Source organism: Hypanus sabinus, chromosome 9 (assembly GCF_030144855.1).
Source record: "Hypanus sabinus isolate sHypSab1 chromosome 9, sHypSab1.hap1, whole genome shotgun sequence".
Classification (NCBI taxonomy): Eukaryota; Metazoa; Chordata; class Chondrichthyes; order Myliobatiformes; family Dasyatidae; genus Hypanus; species Hypanus sabinus.
In genome coordinates, this window is record NC_082714.1 from 35,135,210 (window position 1) to 35,151,461 (window position 16,252).

At 42.4% G+C, this 16,252-nt stretch overlaps 1 long non-coding RNA gene across 1 annotated transcript in view; it reads right to left on the reverse strand.

The window, feature by feature from the left end:
* Positions 1-12,230, reverse strand: part of LOC132398808 (uncharacterized) — a 64,635-nt gene extending 52,405 nt beyond the window's left edge. The window contains exons 1-3 of the long non-coding RNA XR_009513801.1: positions 10,890-12,230; positions 8,258-8,342; positions 6,227-6,283 (exon numbers count right to left, since the gene is read on the reverse strand). This is a non-coding gene — a long non-coding RNA (uncharacterized LOC132398808). The remainder of the gene's footprint in view (positions 1-6,226; positions 6,284-8,257; positions 8,343-10,889) is intronic.
* Between the last annotated feature and the right edge of the window lie 4,022 nt (positions 12,231-16,252).

Consider the following 16,252-nt stretch of genomic DNA (forward strand, 5'->3'; position numbering starts at 1 on the left):
TGGAGGGTGGCTAATGTAACCCCACTTTTTAAAAAAGGAGGGAGAGAGAAACTGGGGAATTATAGACCGGTTAGTCTGACATCGGTGGTGGGGAAAATGCTAGAGTCGGTTATCAAAGATGTGATAACAGCACATTTGGAAAGAGGTGAAATCATCAGACAAAGTCAGCATTTGTGAAAGGAAAATCATGTCTGACGAATCTTATAGAATTTTTTGAAGATGTAACTAGTAGAGTGGATAGAGGTGAACCAGTGGATGTGTTATATTTAGATTTTCAAAAGGCTTTTGACAAGATCCCACACAGGAGATTAGTGTGCAAACTTAAAGCACATGGTATTGGGGGTATGGTATTGATGTGGATAGAGAATTGGTTGGCAGACATGAAGCAAAGAGTGGGAGTAAACGGGACCTTTTCAGAATGGCGGGCAGTGACTAGTGGGGTACCGCAAGGCTCAGTGCTGGGACCCCAATTGTTTACAATATATATTAATGATTTAGACAAGGGAATTAAAAGCAGCATGTTCAAGTTTGCGGATGACACGAAGCTGGGCGGCGGTGTTAGCTGTGAGGAGGATGCTAAAAGGATGCAGGGTGACTTGGATAGGTTAGGTGAGTGGGCAAATTCATGGCAGATGCAATTTAATGTGGATAAACGTGAGGTTATCCACTTTGGATGCAAGAACAGGAAAACAGATTATTATCTGAACAGTGGCCGATTTGGAAAAGGGGAGATGCAATGAGACCTGGGTGTCATTGTACACCAGACATTGAAGGTGGGCATGCAGGTACAGCAGACGGTGAAAAAGGCAATTGGTATGTTGGCATTCACAGCAAAAGGATTTGAGTACAGGAACAGGGAGGTTCTACTGCAGTTGTACAAGGCCTTGGTGAGACCGCACCTAGAATATTGTGTGCAGTTTTGGTCCCCTAATCTGAGGAAAGACATTCTTGCCATAGAGGGAGTACAGAGAAGGTTCACCAGATTGATTCCTGGGATGGCAGGACTTTCGTATGAAGAAAGACTGGATCGACTAGGCTTATACTCACTGGAATTTAGAAGATTGAGGGGGGATCTTATTGAAACGTATTAAATTCTAAAGGGATTGGACAGGCTAGATGCAGGAAGATTGTTTCCGATGTTGGGAAAGTCCAGAACGAGGGGTCACAGTTTAAGGATAATGGGGAAACCTTTTAGGACCGAGATGAGGAAAAACTTCTTCACACAGTGAGTGGTGAATCTGTGGAATTCTCTGCCACAGGAAACAGTTGAGGCTGTTCATTGACTATATTTAAGGGGAAGTTAGATATGGCCCTTGTGGCTAAAGGGATCAGGGGGTATGGAGAGAAAGCAGGTATAGGGTTCTGAGTTAGATGATCAGCCATGATCATACTGAATGGCGGTGTAGGCTCAAAGGGCAAAGCGGCCTACTCCTGCACCTATTTTCTATGTTTCTAAACTGCAGGATCAAATATATCATATTATTATCACTGCCTCCTAAGAATTCCTTTCCCTTAAGCTCCCTAATCAAATCTGAATCACTACATAACACCCAGTCCAGAATTGCCATTCACCTAGTGAGCTCAAACACAAGCTGCTCTTAAGAGGCCTTATTATAGGCATTCTACAACTTCCCTGTCTTTGGATCCAGCACCAACCTGATTTTCCCAATCTACCAGCATATTGAAATCCCTCATGATAGAAACATAGAAAACCTACAGCACAATACAGGCCTTTTGGCTCACAAAGCTGTGCCGAACATGTCCTTACCTTAGAAATTACCTACGGTTACCCATAGTCCTCTATTTTTCTGAGCTCCAGGTACCTGTCCAGGAGTCTCTTAAAAGATCCTATCAGATCCGCCTCCACCACTGTTGCTGGCAGCCCATTCCACACACTTACCACTCTTTGTAAAAAACTTACCCCTGACATCTCCTCTGTACCTACTTCCAAGCATCTTAAAACTGTGCCCTCTCGTGTTATCCATTTCAACCTTGGGAAAAAGCCTCTGACTATCCACATGATCAACACCTCTCATCATTGTATACACCTCTATCAGTTCACATCTCATCCTCCATCACTCCAAGAATAAAAGGCTCAACCTATTCCTATAAGGTATGCTCCCCAATCCAGGCAACATCCTTATAAATCTCCTCTTTCTATGGTTTCCACATCCTTCCTGTAGTGAAGTGACCAGAACAGAGCACAATACTCCAAGTGGGGTCTGACCAGGATCCTATATCGCTTCAATATTACCTCTCAGCTCCTAAGCTCAATCCCAAGAGTGATGAAGGCCAACACACCATATGCTTTCTTAACCACAGTCAACCTGCACAGTAGCTTCGAGTGTCCTATGAACTCAGACCCCAAGATCCTTCTGATCCTCTGATATTCATAGCATTACCCTTTCTACATATCTTTTCTATCTCCTGATGTAACTTGTAGACCACATCCTGCCTACTGTTCGGAAACCTGTAAATAACACACAATAGAGTCTTTTTACCCTTGCAGTTCCTTAACTCTACCCACAAGAGTTCTACATCTGCTCATCCTATGTTACCTATTTCCAAGGATTTTATTTCATTATTTTCCAACAGAAACATCCCCATCCCTCTGCCTACTTGATGCAATGTGTATGCTTGAATGTTAAGCTCCCATCTATGATCTTCTTTCAGCCGTGACTCAGCAATGCCCACAACCACATACCTGCCAATTTCTACCTGCACTAAAAGACTATCTCCCTTATTCCCTATACTGTGAACATTCTAATACAACACTTACAGTGCTGTATTCATCACCCTTTTCAATTTTGGCCCCTGTTACACTTGAACTGATCCCTCTAACTGCAATTTTGCTCTATCATCTGCCTGACCGTACTTTCACTGCATATTGCGTCTAGTTGCATACCAATTGTCCTATCCTCAGCCCTATCACTCTCGTTCCCATTGCCCTCCTGAGTTAGTTTGTTGCAAGCCTGCCTACAGCAATATGGTGTCTCTCCAGTTCAAGTGTGACCCATCCTTTTTGTACAGGTCATACCTTCCCCAGAAGGGATCCCAATGATCCAGAAATCTGAAACCCTGCCCTCTGCACTAATTCTTCAGCCACATATTCACAACCAAATCATCCTATTCTTATGCAAACAAGAGAAAATCTGCAGATGCTGGAAATCCAAGCAACATACACAAAATGCTGAAGGAATTCAGCAGGCCAGGCAGCATCTATGAAAACGAGTACAGTCGACATTTCAGACAGTCCTGCAAAGGGTGCATGGCATAGGCAGCAATCCGAAGATTATTACCCTTAATGTCCTGCTTTTCAGCTTTCTACTTTATTTCCCACATTATCTTTTCAGGACATCCTACCTATTCCTATCTATGTCATTGGTACCAGTATGTACCAGGAATTCTGGCTGTTCACCCTCCCCATCAATGCTGTGGACCCATCCCAAAACATCCCTAACTCTGGCACCCAGGAGGCAACATACCATCTTGGTGTTTCTTTCATGTTCACAGAATCTGCTGTTTTCTCCTCTAATAATGGTATCCCTGATCAGTACTGCACCCTCCCTTCTCTCCACTTCTTTTCTGAGCCAGAGACAGACTCAGTGCCAGAGATCAGGTCACTACACCTTCCCTCAGTAGGTCGTCCCCCAACAGTAGCCAAAGTAGCATAACTATTGTTGAGGGGAATGACCACAGGGGTACTCTGTGGACGTGGCTGAGGAATTGGTGCAAGAGGAAGGGTTTCAGATCCCTGGAATCTCTTCTGGGGAAGGTATGACCTGGATAAAAAATATGGTCACATCTAAACTCGAGGGGGACCAATACCATGCAGGCATATTTGTTGGAGATGTCCAGAAGGGTTAAGCTAGTTTGACAGGGGGGATGAGATCTAGAGTAATAGGTCAGCCAATGAGGCAAATAGGTGCAGTGTATAGAGAATCTGTTTGGAAAGATATGCAGTTGATTAGGCAAAATTGCATTCAGTGGGATGAGTTGCCATGTCTATTTTAATGCAAGCCTATCAGGAACAAGGGTGATGATTGTAGAATAAGAGCCAATACATGGAACAATGATGTTGTGGCTAATATAGCAACTTGGCTGTCACAAGGGTAGGAATGGCTACTGGATATACCAAGGTTTAGATGCTTCAAAAGGAACCAGAAAGGATGTAAAAGAGGTGGGGGAGTTGCATTGCTAATCAAGGATAGTATCACAGTTGCCAAAAGAGAGGAGGTTGTAGTGGGATTGTCTACTGAGTCAGTGGGAGCTGAAGTCATAAACAGGAAGGGGGAAATCACTCTTTTTGGAGTATTATATAGACTGGCAATATCAACAGAGACACCAAGGAACAAATCAACAGGCAGATTTTGGAAAGATCCAAAAATAACACGATTGTTATCATTGCAGACTTCACTTTCTCTGATATTGTTTGACATCTGCTGAGTATAAAAGACTTGAATGGGACAGAATGTGTTAAGCATGTCCAGGAAGGATTTCTGACTCAATATGACAAGAGGAGAGTACATTTGGTGGTATGCATTAGGTGCTCTTCGAGATTTTCATAAATTACTTGGGTGAGTAAGTTTGCAGATGACACAAATGTTGGTGAGTTGTGGTTAGTTTGGAGGGCTTTGTATGTTGCAACATTGACAGGATGCACAGCAGGGCTAAGAAGTGGCAGATGTAGTTCAACCCAGAAAAGTGTGAAGTGATTCATTTTGGAAAGTCACAGTTGAAGGCAGAATGCATGATTCTTGGTAGTGTGGAGGAACAGAGGGTCCATGTCCATAGATCTCTTAAAATTACCATGCAAATTATAGGGTTGTTAAGAAGGAACATGGTGAGTTTGCCTTCACTGGTCAGGGGATGGAGTTCAAATGCTGTGAGGTAGTGTTGCAGCTCAATAAAACTCTAATTAGACTACAGTTGACTATTGTGTTCAGTTCTGATTGCCTCATTATAGAAAGGATGTTGAAGCTTCAGGGTGGGTGCAGAGGCAAATTATCAGGATGTTTCTTGGACTAGACGGGATTTCTTACAAAGAACAGTTGAGTGAGCTCGGGCTTTTCTCTTTGGAGCAAAGAAGATGACTTGATAGAGGTGTACAAGACAATAAGAGGCATAAATCTGGTGGATAGCCAGAAACTTTTTCCAAGGGCAGAAGTGGCTAACATGACAGGGCATAATTTTAAGGTGATTGGAGGAAAGAATGGGGGGGGGGGGGTTGTCAGGGCAAGTGTCAGGCCTGCATAGACAGGCACCTCCCAGCTAACAGGAATCACCTGCCACCTGTTTGCAAATTATCACCTACAGCCCATTTAAACCCAGCTCTCATCCACAGTCTGAATTCACTCATATGAACCAACCAGCTTTAGTTAGATGTTCCAAGCTTTCAGTTATCTTGTTGTGTTAAGTATCTGGTCTCTCTTATTTTGCTAGTGGCTTATTATTTTGTAGTTTTTGAGTAAAATATCATTTATAGTGAAATTGTCGGCACTGCTCTGCTTTAGGGGCAAGCCTCTTCTCTGAATCTAGACAGGATGAGAGAACCAGATGACCAGGTGAAGTGAGGGTTGTGAGTGGAGAGCTTGGGGTAATCCAAAATGAGAGGAGTGTTGGGTGAGCTGATAAGGAGGAATTGGATGGACTTGTTGTCCTCCTAATGCTGATGTGCACAGGCTGTGTCTATACTCTGACCAGCCAGGCACCAATGTAATCTAGCAATGACCATGAGCCCTAATGCAAGCGAAGTATTCAATCCACTGCCTTGCATCCACTTCTCAGATGGTCAAAATCCTGACACATCAATGGTGAGATCTCCATATTTATTGCAAATGGTGGTTTATTGTCGCAGATAGTGGTGGCCCCGGTCAGAGCTCACCCAGTCTAGAGAGAAGTAACAAAGGCGATTTTGGCTCAGTCCGCGACATACGGAGATGGCTGGAGCCTGAAGTGTAAGATGGACTGTAGCAGGAAGCTGCTGATTTGGGTTGGGGATCCATCAGAGTGTTCAGGCACTGGATTCTGGGGCTCCGAGGGAGGAGGTTAACTGGTGCAGGGCTGCTGTATTGAAACGGAGAGTTGGTTCAGAATGGCAGCAGACACTCAATAGTTCCTGGCTGCTTTGGGATTGTGTGCTCCTGTCAACGGACAACTACCGTAAGCTCTCGCCCTGGGTCATTGGTCCCTTTAAGATTGCTATCACATCAACCCAGTCACTTACCTGAGCAGCTGCATCACTGCCTGGTTCGGAAATTGCACCACCTCGGATTGCAAGACCCTGCAGTGGATAGTGAGGTCAGATGAAGGGATCATCGGGGTCTCTCTTCCCACCATTACAGACACTTACACCACACGCTGCATCTGCAAAGCTAACAGCATTGTGAAGGACCACACACACCCCTCATACAAACTCTTCTCCCTCCTGCCATCTGGGAAAAGGCACCAAAGCATTTGGGCTCTCACAACCAGACTGTGTAACAGTTTCTTCCCCCAAGCCATCAGACTCCTCAATACCCAGAGACTAGACACACACACACACACACACGCACACACACGCACACACACGCACACACACGCACACACACGCACACACTTACTTGAACACCACTCCACTCCCTTTAAAACTTTTGCTCATTTCCCCCTCAATTCCTGCTAAACATTGTTTACATTTACATTATTTATTATTATATTGTAATTTGCCCTTTACTGTGCTTGTTGTCTTGTTTATTAATTATTGTACTGTCTTGCACTGTTTTCTGCACTTTATGTAGTCCCATGTAGGTTTGAAGTCTAATGTAGTTTTTTGTTGTTTCATGTAGTCTAGTGTAGTTTTGTGTTGTTTCATGTAGCACTAGGGTCCTGGGGGAAAGCTGTTTCATTTTTACTGTGTACTGTACCAGCAGTTATGGTTGAAATGACAATAAAAGCGACTTGACTTGAGCTGCTTGACTTGAGCTGTTTCTCGGGATCTCATCTACCTTCCACGTGTCCTGCCTCAAGCCTGTTGTCCGTGGATCACTCAAACTATCTGAGCCTGCATCTCTGGAACCAAGGATGGTGGAAGGCGGTCCAGTGTATACGGTTTACCAATGGGGGATTCACTTCATTGGGAATAGGGTGTGTAGCACCTGGTCAACTCTGACGGATACAGTCCAGCGTAGAGGTTAGGTTTCATCTTGGACACATGGTCATTGAGAAATTCCACTGGACCCTTCCAGATAGCCCTAGACTGTTGGGTACTGGCCACAGACCTACACAGGGAGGCGCCTCCCAGTCTCCACCAAACTCACAGGAATCACCTGCCACTGTTTCCAAATCATCACCTGCAGCCCACTTAAACCCAGCTGTCACCCACAATCCTAGTTCATTCATATAAACCAACCGGCCTCAAACCATTGTTCCTCGCCTTCAGTTGCCTTGTCTACTGAAGTATCTGTTCTCTCTTACTCCGTGACCCCTCATGACTTGTTATTTTGCAGTTTACTAGTAAGATATTGTCCATTGCTGAAATGTCTCTGGTGCTCTACCTTTGGGTCAAGCCTCCTCTGCAAATCCTGATAGTCCTTTGCTCAGAGAGTGGCGGGTGCATGAAATGCCCTGCCAGGGAAAGTGGTAGAGGCAGATACATCGGGGCATTTAAGAAATTCTTAGATAGCCAAATGAATAATAGACACATAGAGGATAATGTAGGAGGATAGGGTTAGAGTGATCTTAGAATAGGTTAAAATACTGGCACAACATCGTGAACCAAAGGGCCTGTGCTGTACTTTAATGTTCTATCATCTTCATCAAGAACATAATTGTTAGAAATGTCTTGAGCTCATGAAAGAGACAGTATAAGGCCAGACATTCTACATTATCAAAAGTTGCCTCCTTTTATTAGATTAGGTGCTGGAATAAGATTAAGTCAGTATCACAAATAATGGGAAGTTGATCTTCAAAAGTCTGAACAAAATCTGATCACAACAGTATTTGAGTGTTTCCTGAATTACATTACAGAGGAGAATTGCTGAGTGAATCATCTTGTTCGGCTATTGATAATGAAATATCCATTAGTGAAATTTACTTTATTATCTTAAGGGTCTAAAATTACGCTTCCTTCACCTAAATGATGGAATATGTGTTCTGCTGTTCATCAAAACTGAAGGAGAGTCATAATGAAAATGTTTGGACAAAGATACAAATACAAAATATAGGCTGTAAGAATAAGAGGGTTATGCCCAGAATTTTAATGTGCCTCCAAATTACTTACGTGGTTTCCTCCAAATATTCCTGGCATCATGTTCGGACTCACAGCATCAATTAATTAGTGATTGACCATTCTCAGAATAATTTATCTATTAGTGTGGTGGAAAAATCAATAGTCAATTAGCATTGCTTCATCTGCTAATGTCTCCTCAAGACATATCTCAGCTGGTTTGCCTACTGACAATATCAGTCTAAATTTAGCATTACATTTTCAGTATCAGATTTAACCCATCTTTAGGAACAGGGTCCAAAGTCTGTTTTATACTACAAAAGATTAATAGCAATATGACACCTACACTGGTGCTTTGTATCCTATTTTGTAATTGATTATGGATATGAGAATATAAGAGCATAGAAGTTGGGTTTAGGTCATACTACACTGTGGAAGTCAATAGCAGTATGTTGGAAGTTCTGAAAGTTCAAGAGTGTCAGGGAGCAGAAGTGTGTGAAGTTGCTATTACTAGGGAGAAGGTTCTTGGGGATAGTAAAAGGTCTGAAGATAGGTAAGTCAGTTGGACTAGATGGTGTACACCCCAGGATTCTGAAGAATTTGCTGAAGACATTGTGGAGACATTAGAAATGATCTTTCAAGAATCACTGGATTCTGAAATGGGTCTGGAAGACTGAAAAATTGAAAATGTCACTCTATTCTTCCAGAAGGGAGAGGGGCAGAAGAAAGAAAACTTTAGGCCAGTTAGTCTGACCTTAGTGGTTGGAAAGATGTTGGAGTCCATTGTTAAGGATGTGGTTCTGGGGTACTTGGAGACACATGATAAAATAAGCCATAGTCAGCATGGTTTTCTCAAGGGGGAAATCTTGCCTGACAAATCTGTTGGAATTCTTTGAAGAAATAACAAGCAGGATTGAAAAAAAGGAGAATTGGTTGATACTGTGTACTTGGATTTTCAGAAGGTGCCACACATAAGGCTGCTTAAGAAGCTACAAGCCCATCGTATTACAGAGAAGGTACTATCATGGGCATTAGCTGATTGGCAAAAGGCAAAGAGTGGGAATAAAGGGGGCCTTTTCTGGTTGGCTGCCAGTGACTAGTGTTATTCCACAGGGGTCTGTGTTGGGACTGCTTTTTACATTATATATTTATGACTTGGATAATGGTTTTATTGCAAAGTTTTCAGATGATACAAAGATAGGTAGAAGGGCAGGTAGTTTTAAGGAAGTAGGGAAGCTACAGAAAGATTTAGACAGATTTTAAGAATGGGCAAAGTGATAGGTTGAATATTGTGTCAGAAGGTGTACGGCCATGCAATTTGGTAGAAGAAATGAAAGGGTTAACTATTTTCTAAATGGAGAGGAAATACAAAAAACTGAGGTGCAAAGGGACTTGTGCAGAATTCCCTTAAGATTAATTTGCAAGTTGAATTTGTAGCGAGGAAGGCAAATGTGATGCTAACTAACATTCATTTCAACAGGATTAGAATATAAAAGCAAAGGTGTAATGCTGAGGCATTACAAAGTGCTGATGAGGGCTCTCTTGGATGTTGTGATCAGTTTTGGGCTTCTTATCTAAGAAAGGATGTGCTGAAATTGGAGAGGGTTCAAAGGAGGTTTACAAAAATGATTCCAGGATTGAAAGGCTTGTCATATGAGGAGCATTTGATGGCTTTGGGCCTGTACTCACTGGAATTCAGAAAAATGAGTGGTGACCTCATTGTAATCTATTGAATGTTGAAAGGCCTAGATATAGTGGATGTTATCAGGATGTTCCCTATGGTGGGAGAGTCTAAGGCCAGATGACAGAATAGGGATGTGGTGGAATTTCTTTAGCCAGAGAATGGTGATTCAGTGCCACAGCAGGTTGTGGAGGCCAAGTCTTTAAGTATACTTAAGGCAGAGGTTGCTAGATTCTTGATTAGTCAGGGCATGAAGGGATACAGGGAGAAGGCAGGAAATTGGGGTTGAGAGGGGAAATGGATCAGTCATGATGAAATGGTGGAACAGACTTGATGGGCCAAAGGGCCTAATTCTGCTCCTATATCTTATGACCTTATACTTCTTTTTATGCATTTCTACAATTACTACGACAAAAGCCCAACTACAAAATAAAGATCAGTACAGTGCAAGATAAACATACAAAAATATAGTTCAATAATATACAATAATATATAATAATAATATACAATAAAATAATGATGAAAAAGCCCCCAGAATAAAGTCATGTAAATTTAGTATCCTATGATCTTATACTATTTTGAGACCAGATCCATTTAATGAGATTCCATTTCTCATTCACTTTGTCAACTGCTCTCACAATGCATGATTCATTTTACGTTCTAAGTCTATCAGTCTAAAACTTACAAATATCTATTGACTGAATATCCACAGCCCCCTGGCAGAGAGTTCCAAAGATTTACAACCTTCCCAAAAAGGTCTCCCACCTCAGTCACTAATTATTAATTTATTATACCAAACCAATTTCCCCAGTTCAAATCATTTAGCCTGTACGAAGTTGCTGCAGCTACAGTTGTTCTCAATTTTTAAATGCCCTTCTCAGGAAGATGAAGTGTTTAGGGACATGAGTGCTCCTAATTAATCAAGCACACCACAATACTATTTTCTTCTGATGTGATATTTCCATGAAAAAAATGTGAATAAAGATGAGGTATGGCCTCTATAACCTTTCAGGTCTTTGCTTCTGCACACACAATGCATCCTGCTCCATCATAAGAAATTCCTCTAATCTCTCTGGTATAGGTTATCTTCCTGCGAGCCACTGCCACCTCAGGACAAGCAGAGAGAATCCGTTAGTGCATTTTACGGTGGGCGCCATCATGCAGGACAGCTTTATGAGTTGCTGTGCAAGACGAGTTTACTTAATCTTTTGAAAATTTGTCAATGGACTCCTCGGATAATGGTCGGGGTCTGTGGCATAAAGTTGGGAACCCCTGGTCTAGAGAATGCTCTGAGAGCCTTTATCACACTGAAATAATTTAAAAGTTTAGCTTTATTTACTTAACGCTTAAAGAAAAACATTGACAAAGCATTTTAGACCATACAACATGGGATCAGAATTAGGCCATTTGGGCCATTGAGTTTGCTCTGCTGTTCCATCATAGATGAAGCATTTTATCCCTCTCAACCCCATTCTCCTGCACTTCTCCCCATTACCTTTGATGCACTGACTAATCAAGAACATATCAACCTCTGCTGCAGATACATCCAATGATGTGGCCTCCACAGCCACCAATGGCAATGAATTCCACAGACTGACTACCATATGGCTTAAGAGAATTCTCCTCAACTATGCTCTAAATGGATGCCCCTCTATTGAGGCTGTGCCCTGTGGTGCTACACTCCCCAATATGGGAAAGCATCCTCTCCACATCCATTTCATCCAAGACTTTCAATATTCGATAGGTTTCAATGAGATCTTCCTTCATCCTTCTAAACTCCAAACAGTACAGAACCCATGAACCCAAAGATGAGAAAATCTTCAGATGCTGAAGATCTAACCAACACACACAAAATGCTGGAGGAACTCAAAGTAAAATTTATTACCAGAGTACATACATGTCACATCATACAACCCTGAGATTCTTTTTCTGTTGGCATACTTAGCAAATCTGTCAAACAGTAACTGCAAACATTAGGAACTGTTAACTATAACCAAACTATGCAAATTCAGATATAAATACTTAGCAATAAATAATAAGCACGAAATAACAATTTAACAGAGTCCTTAAATGAGTGCAGTTATCCCCTTTTGTTCAATAGCCTAATGGTTGAGGGGTAGTAAGTGTTCTTGAACCTGATGGTGTAAGTCCTGAGGCACCTGTACTTCTTAGCTGAAGGCAGCAGTGAGAAAAGAGCATGGTCTGGTTAGTGAGGATCTCTGATGATGGATGCTGCTTTTTCTACGGCAGCATTTCATGTAGATGTTCTCAATGTTTGGGAGAGTTTTACCCATGATGTACTGGGCCAAAGCCATTAACTTTTATAGGATTCTCCACTCAAAGGCATTAGGCTTCCCATACCAGGCTGTAATGCAACTAAACAACAAACTTTCCACCACACATCTATAGATTGTCAAGGTTTGTCAAGGTTTTCAATGATATGCAGAACCTCCGCAAGGAGATGCGCTGAGGTGCTCACTTTGCAATAATATTCAGCACAGGATCACTGAGAGAGTGACACCCAGAAATTTAATGTTACTGACCCTCTCCACCTCTGATCATCTGATGCTTACAGGCTCGTGGACCTTGGGTTTCCCTCTCCTGAGGTCTACAACTAGTTACTTGGTCTTCCTGATATTGAGTAAGTGGTGGTGGCATCTGTCGGTCTCGAGAGACCATGGATCTGCGCCTGGAGTTTCCAGGGCGCAGGCCTGGGCAGGGTTGTATGGGAGACCGTCAGTTACCCAAGCTGCAGGCCTTCCCCTCTCCACGCCACTGAGGTTGTCCAAGGGAAGGGTACTAGGACCCAAGCAGCTTGGCACCGGTGACGTCGCAGAGCAATGTGTTGTTAAGTGCCTTGCTCAAGGAAACAAACACGCTGCCTCAGCTGAGGCTCGAACCAGTGACCTTCAGGTTACTAGTCTGATGCCTTGCCCACTAGGCCATGCACCAACTGAGATATTGAGTAAGAGGTTATTGTTATTACACCACTTGGGCAATTTTCCAATCTCCCTCCTGTATGCTGATTCATCACCCCCTTTGATACAGCCCATAATAGAGGTGTCATCAGCAAATGTATCTGGTGTTGGAGCTGTACTTAGCCATACAGTCTTAGGAGTAAAGTGAGTAGAGCAGGGGGCTAAATACACATTCCTGCAGTGCTCTTGCGCTGACGGGGATTGTGGAGGAGATGCTTTTGCCAATCTGAACTGACTGGGGTCTACGAGTGAGGAAATGCAGGATCCAGTTGCACAAGGGGGTATTGAGGACCAGGTCTTGGACTTTACTAATTAGTTTTGAGGTGATGATGGTGTTAAATGACGAGCTGTAATTGATAAAGGGCATCCTAATGTATGCAAATTTGCTGTCAGGATATCTAAGCAACTAAATGTTGGAGAAACTCAGCAGACCAGGCAGCATCTATAGAAAGGAGTAAACTATCAATGTTTCAGGCCAAATCCTTGCATCAGGACTTGTAATTAACCCTTTCATTCTCTGAGTCATTCTTGCGTGCCTCCACTGGACCGTCAACAATGCCAGCACATCTTTTTCTTAAAGAGGAGGCCCAAAATTGCCCTCAGTTCTCTGTGCCATCTGACCAATGCCTCATAGAACCTTCGAATTACATGCTTGCTTTTAATTTCTAGTTGCCCTGAAATATTGCATTTGCCTTCACTGGCACAACCTGCAAGTTAAACTTCAGGGAATCCTACACGAGGACACCCAAGTCTCTTTGCACCTCTGATTTTTGAATTGTCTCCTTGTTCAGAAAACAGTCTACACCTTTATTCCTTCTGCTTCCATAAACTATATTCCATCTGTCACTGCTTTGTATATTTCCTAATTTGTCTAATCCTATTGCAGACTCTCTGCTTCCTCAACACTATCTGCCCCTCCATCTATCGTCAAAAACCTAGACACATATCCATCAACTCCATCATCCAAATCATTGACATATAATGTGAAAACAAGTGGTCCCAGCATCTACCACTGCAAACACCACTATTCACTGGTAGCCAACCAAAGAAGACTGCCTTTATTCCCACTCTTAGCCTCCTGCCAATCAGCCAATCTTTTATTCATGCTTGTATTTTTCCTGTAATACCATGGGCTCTTATCTTGATAAGCAGCCTCATGTGTGGCACCTTGCCAAACTCCTGCAAATTCAAGTACACAACATCCACTGACTCCTTTTGGCTATGCTGCCTGCTATTTCCTTAATGAATTTCAACAGATTTCTCAGGCAGGGTTTTTCCATGCTGACCTTGGCCTATTTTATCATATACCTCCAAGTACCCTGAAACCTGATCTTTAGTAATAGATTTCAACATCTTCCCAGCCACTAAAGTCAGGTTAAATGATCTATAATTTCCTTTCCTCAGCCTCCCTCCTTCTTAGAGTGGAGTGACATTTGCAATTTTCCAGTCCTGCAGAACAGTTTTGGAATTAAGTAATTCTTGAAAAAATCATTACTAATGCCTTCAGGTAATCTCTTCAGCTACTCTTTCAGAACCCTGGGTTTGAGTCCATCTGGTCCAGAAGACTTATATACCTTTAGTCCTATCAGCTTCCTAAATACCTTCTCTTTAGTGGAAGGAACTGCATTCATGTCTGCCCCATGACACGCAGATTTCTGGCATTCTGTTAGTGCCTTCCACAGTGAAGACTGATGCAAGATACATATTGAGTTCATCTGCGAATTCTTTGTTCCCCATTACTACCCCTTCCGCATCTATTTCCAATGGACTGATATCCAATTGTCTCTATTTTACACTTCACATATCTGAAATTCTTATTGTATCCACTTTTGTATTACTGGCTAGCTTACCTTCATATTTCATCTTTTTTTCTTCTTGTGGTTTTTATAGTTGCCTCTGTTGGTTTTTAAAAATGTCCCTATCCTGTAATTTCCCACTATTTTTTGCTACATTATAAGTTCTCTCTTTTGCTTTAACTGTGTCTTTAACTTCCGTTGTCAGCCACAGATGCATCAACCTCCATTTATAATACTATTTCTTTAGGATGTATCTATCCGTTGCCTTCTTAATTGCTCCAGAAAATCTAGCCATTGCTGCTCTGCCGTCATCTCTGCTAGTGTCCCCTCCCAACCAACTTTTTCCAGTTCCTCTCTCATGCCTTGTACATCTGTTTTAGCTTCTCCCTCTCAGATTGAAGGGTGAATTTTATTATATTATGATCGCTATCTTCTAAGAATTCTTTTACCTTAAGCTCCCTAAACCAATCCAGTTCATGACACAACTCCCAATCCAGAACTGCCTTTTCCCTAGCTGGCTCAACAACAAGCTGATCTAAAAAGCCATCCCATAGGCATTCTATAAATACCCGCTCTTGGAATCCAGCACCAAGATGATTTTCCCACTATACATGAATATTAAAATCCCCCATAACTATTGTAGCATTACCCTTTTTGCCTGCCTTTTCTATCTCCTATTGTACTTTATATCCAACACCCTGGCTACTGTTCAGAGGCCAGCATATACCTCCCAACGGGGTCATTTTACACTTGCAGTTTCTTAACTCTACCCACAAAGATTCTACATCTTCTGATCCTATGTCATCTCTTTCTAAGGATTTGATTTTAGTTTTTAAAGACAGAGCCACCCCACCAACCCCTCTGCCTGCCTGTCTGTCCTTCTGATACAATGTGTATCCCTGGATGTTAAGCTCTCAATTATGATCTTCTTTCTGCCATGACTCAGTGATGCTGAAAATGTTTTTTTTTTCATTTATTGATGAAGAGTACAGAACAGGCCCTTAAAAGCAGCAGCAGCAATTGATCCCAGGTTGGCTGTGCTGTGAAGCGTACTGCTCACCACTACACTACGTGTGTCACTCCAATCATTCAGGCCAATCTCTAACTGTAGTACAAGATCATCTACCTTATTCAGTATACCGTGTGCATTCAAATTTATCACTCTCAAACCATTTTTGATTTTACCCCCATGTTACACTTCAACTCATCCCACTGACTTCAATGTTGCCCTGTCATCTGCCTGTCGCTCCTGGCTGTCACATTTCACACTACCGCTACTTGTATACCAATTACCCCCTCCCTAGCCTTATCATTCTGGTTCCCATCACCCTACCAAAGTAGTTTAATCCTCCCCAAAGCTCCTGAAAACCTGCCTAAACTGGTTTTGGTGCCCCTCGAGTTCAAGTGTAACCCATCCTTTTTCTACTATTCATACCTTCCCCAGAAGTCATCCCACTGATCTAGAAAGCTGAAATTCTGCCCCCCCCTGCACGAATTCCTCAGCCATGCATTCATCTGCCAAATTATTTTGTTCTTACCCTTACTGGTTCGTGGCACAGACAGTAATCCAGAGATTACTACCCCTTAGATCCTG